The sequence below is a fragment of the Aulostomus chinensis genome, chromosome 4, assembly GCF_037954235.1.
Source record: "Aulostomus chinensis isolate RoL2024-O1b breed Wild chromosome 4, RoL_Achi_v1.0, whole genome shotgun sequence".
NCBI lineage: Eukaryota > Metazoa > Chordata > Actinopteri > Syngnathiformes > Aulostomidae > Aulostomus > Aulostomus chinensis.
This window is the reverse complement of record NC_141323.1, coordinates 28,866,253-28,871,149: the sequence shown is the minus strand read 5'-3', so window position 1 is coordinate 28,871,149 and position 4,897 is coordinate 28,866,253. Positions and strand designations below refer to the sequence as shown.

The following is a 4,897-nucleotide window of genomic DNA, read 5'->3' as shown; positions in this document are numbered from 1 at the left end:
TTTGTAAACGATCGTCCCTGAGGATGTTGAATGATGTCAAAAAAGTGTTCTCTAAGCTCTCCTTTCCTCTAAATAGAGGAGTCTCTGCTGAGGTCGTTCCCTTTCAGAGTCCTGACGTCTATTCGGATGCACCGAGAGACTCAGGCAAACAGAAGACAAGGGCAAGTGAAGTAACCTGAAAATGAGAGGGGAGGTTCGACATCAAACTAAAACAGGAAGAACAGGACACAAGTGGGATATCAAAATAAGAGAGACCATGAGACATGACCCCCCAGTTCCTGCTGCTTCCAACTCTTTATATCGAGCCCCTCGTACAGTGGTTGAGAGAGACCACAAATATTAAAGGTGTCTACATAAATGGAGAAGAACACAAGGTGGCGCTGGACGCTGATGATGTTTTAACATATTGAAGTGAGCCCCCTAACACAGGACCTGCATTAATAAAACTCTTTGAAACACTGGAAGCTCTGCTGGATATAAATTCTCCATTCTAATCACTCACCTCCAGAACACATGGAGGAAACCCTCCACCTGGATTGGGGCCAGAACTCCTTGAAGATGATAGAAGAAGATGGAACTCCATTTCCTTTCTGAGTCTGAGTCACAGGATTGATAGAGTAAAAATAAATGTCCTACCACAAGATCTCTTTCTAGTTCCAGGACCAACTGGAGAAATTGCCTTCAAAACCGTTTCTGAATTGAACAAAATGCTTTCCAGATTTATCTTGCAGGGGAAGAAACCCAGGCTCAAATTTAAACCACGACATGAATGAGCCCCAGTTCCTGCTGTACTGGCCCATCAAAATCTGGAAAAATGTTTCCGTAATGTCCAAATCTCAATGAATAATTTGGAATGTTAACAGGAGAATATCACTACAAGTCATTTAATGATGTGCTTTTAATCCTGGGTTCAAGCCTCATAAAATGAACCCTAGATTTAAATCCTGGATTCAAAGAGAGTAACAACTTTCTACTCACTTGTGGAAAATGGAAATTTAAAAGATTTGAAAGCCTGAGAAGAGAATATCACTGAGAAAGTCGGACTTTTTAGAATCCTCTTAGGTGAGCAATTATTTTAGAACACGACATCAGAAATGAAACAGACTTTAATGATCCAATGCTGAAAATATTCTTGGCTGCCCATCAAGAAACAAGAAAAACCTCATATCGTATGTTGTTTTCCATTTGACCTGATTCTTGGTTGTCAACTAACTGCTCATTGGCTTTCTTGATGGAACAACAAAAGCAAAAGTTGAAGACTTGGAATATCCAGGCCTCTGGCGTGATTCTCTGCTGTCATTTAAATTTCACATGAACTCAGTGTCCAAGCAAATATCTGGTGGGCTAAAATGACTTTTGTCGTTCTGTTGACTTTTTCCATAAGACGTCTGGAAAAGTATTATAACACAGTTCATGTTCCCAATGTTGGACTACGCTGGTGGTTTCTATGGGAACACTGGTGACGGCCCCAGGCCTGGGTCCTATGCAGCGTTGTGTGTGCAGGGTCCTGTTGGTGGGTGTGTTTGTGTCTTTGCAGGTCTGACGTCCTCAACAGTCAGGTTCCTTCATACCTGACAGAGCTCACAGGTGAACCCTGCCTCTCGCCCGTAGATGCTGGGATAGGCTCCAGCCCCCCTGCAACCATTAATGTGGGTGTTTTGTTAATTTCATGCCACATGAAATTCTTATTGGTCACTTTTCTAGCAACAGTCTCACAGTGGCAAGACAAGAACACTTCTACTTCTGATGATGACAGTTTGTTCAACACTAAACTTCATCCAGTACCATGTTGTCAAACACTGGAACATCCACAGCACCTGAACAGGGACTTGAACCCTGGACCCTCACATTAAAAGTCTGATGCTCTACCGTCTGAGCTACTCAGGCTCTTTCTACAGCATTTAGACAGGAAAAGAAACACCTGTGAAGGTCAAACTGCTGCTTTCTTGACTTGTTCAATACTCCATGTTAAAGTCCACCATGCTTTTGATTGGCTCTGATTCTCTGTGGCAAAATCCAACAAGAGGCTCCAAAAATGTCTTGAATGTCATAAGAATGCACAGGACAAGATGGTAGTTTCCTTCATGTCTGCAGTTCCTCCACTGGAAAGTAAAGTCAATGCTGTTCCTCTGCTGAAACCTGGGATCGGACCAGGGACCTTTAGATCTTCAGTCTAACGCTCTCCCAACTGAGCTGTTTCAGCTCTGAGGGAGGGCCCTGCTTCTCTCATTTTATAATCTCTTCCACTCTCACTAGAACTTCGAGAGGATTTGAGCTTCTGAAGTCATGACACATTGAACAGTTCGACAGGACCATTTTTGATGAATGTCTGAATCACACAAGCCTTTTTTGTTTGTCTTCTTCCCAGTTGCCTCAACATTGTGAGAGCCAATAATTCCACATCTGTACCAGACAAACCTCTGGTTGGTGGGTTTTCTGGATCTTTCTGTTCTAACAGTGTCTTTTGTCTTAATTATGCCACTTTCACATGATACAATCACAAAATGAAAAGCAGAACAAGCCAGAACCCAAAATATGGATTTGCAAGGTCAAACAAACAACAACCAGTCAAGCAAATCCAACCAACAGAAACCAACTACTGGTTCAAAACCAGTAAAAAACAAAAACAGAGGAAAAGTCTCTGTGTGCAAGAACATGCATGTGTGTGTGTGTGTGTTTAGATGCGTGTGTGTTAAAAACTGACAACATGAGCCAACAGTGGTGTTGTCTGTCAAAGAGGTGGAGCTCTGTCCTTCACCTGCAAGATTTCAGCAGGCAGCTCAGGTCCAGTTTTCTTCACTGTGCCACCATGATAAGTTTCCTCCTGAGAAGTTCTTGTCCAAGGTCATAGCTGGTAAAAGAATTGTCACAGTGATACTGGGACCCTGCAGTCCAGTCGTCATATCCAGGACCACACTGGACATGGCCGTCTTTGTTTGTTTTGTTGTTGTGCAACGTGAGAGAACGTGACAGACCATTTTATACCAAAGACAGGCTCTGTGTGTGTGTGTGTGTGTGTGTGTGTGTGTGTGTGACCATGTTAAATTCTTTTCAATAAATGTGTTTCAACCTGCTATTATTTGTATGCTGTATGATTTCTGAAAACCAAGACTAACTAAGCGCGCTGACCGATTGAGCCACAGAGACTCTGAGTCTCCTGCTTTTCATGAAGAGTTTTCAGGCTAATTTCAGAGTGTGAGGTCCACACTGCACATTTGAGGGAACATGAAGGACAGCTGAGAGTCTGACTGTCATGGCGAAAGCCTTCAGCACTAGAACTGAAACAGCCCCCACAATCTTAACCCCCCCAGACCAAACATCATGGTCCAGCCTCCAACCAGAGGTCCATCAGTTATCATGGGAGCCACGTGTGGAGTCTGGATTCTTTTCTAGAAAGTGACGGCAATGACAGTCCTGCCAAGTGACATCACTGACATGAATGGATGGATGACTTCAGTGCATCCAATTACCAAGTGCACTGCAGCAGTCCTTGTTGCTGTCTGCTGTTGTGTCACAGCAAAGTCTTTGGTGCTGGGATGAGGTCATGGAGACGATCTGGGAGTAGTCCTGATGTTAAATGGACAAAATGTGTCAACATGAAATAAAATTGGAAACCTATTTGAAGCCTTATTTTGTGTTTGATGGACATTTTTTTAAATCTCTAATGACTTGTTTTAACTGAACCTACTGGATCCTGTGGTGCCTGATGAGGAGACAACTTGCAACTCTCTTCTGGGAGGCCCCCCTGCATGCTCATTCAAGCCTCTGCAGATGATCCAGAATGCAGCAGCACGCCTGGTGCTTCCAGCCCAGCGCTGCTCCAAATCTCTAGCCAGACTCTTCTCTTCTGTTGTTCCCAAATGGTGGAACAAACTACCCAACTCTGTGTGTTCTGCTGAGTCCCTTTCTACTTTTAAGAGACAATTGAAGACTCAATTGTTCAGAGAGCACCGAGGCACTTAACCTGACTCTTCTCCTCTTTGTGCTGTGGGGTAGAATAAGTCAGAGGGTCCAAGACCCAGCACTTAGTGATTATGTAGCACTAACTGTGTTGTGTGATGTTGTATGTCTGTCAAAAAAAAGAAAAAAAAAAAAGGGAGGGGGGGGCGACACTTCTTCTGCCACTAGATGGCGGTAGCTGTGACCAAATCACAACTGAAGCACTTTTGTGCTTCCTGTGGACTTTTCCTTAATTAAGTCTAAATTCTTACTTGTGTTGTACGTCACTTTGGACAAAAGCGTCTGCTAAATGAAACTGTAGAATTGTAGAATTGTAGAACTTGGGTACAAAGTTGAAGAGGAGGGTTTTTGGAGGGGAGGGGATTTTTTTTCCAGTGTTGTAAATCAAAGTAACTACAACGACATGATAGAATTTCTCAAAATGTCCTAAGATGGATTCCAAACCAAATCAGCTGTCACAAGGGAAAGTCTGCATGTAAACACACACACACACACACACACACACACACACACACACACACACACACACACACACACACACACACACACACACACCAACTGACATTCCCAGGGACTAAACCAAACCAATTCCTACTTAACCCTAAGCTCCACCTCAGTTCCAGATGAAACTGGTTGAACATGGAACCGTCCCACTTGGAACATTTCCATCACCTTCACCACCACTGGAGTATCAACAAAGATTTTGGTCAACACCAGAATGGTTGAGACAAGACAACATGCTACCAATCCTCTCTCTCTCCCTCATCATCAGCTGCTCCAGCCCTTGAAAGAAAACCTTTGACACATGGACCTACAGTAGGAGCAGATGTTGTCTCCCCTGGAACAGCAGTTTAACGTTGTTGGCAGGACTCGAACCTGCGCAGGGAGACCCCAATGGATTTCTAGTCCGTCGCCTTAACCACTCGGCCACAACAAC

General features: G+C 43.8%; 1 non-coding gene across 1 annotated transcript; it reads right to left on the bottom strand.

Annotated features, from left to right (window-relative positions):
* Positions 1 to 4,815: 4,815 nt before the first annotated feature.
* Positions 4,816 to 4,897, bottom strand: trnas-aga (transfer RNA serine (anticodon AGA)). Its single transcript has one exon. It is a non-coding gene; the product is annotated as a tRNA-Ser (tRNA).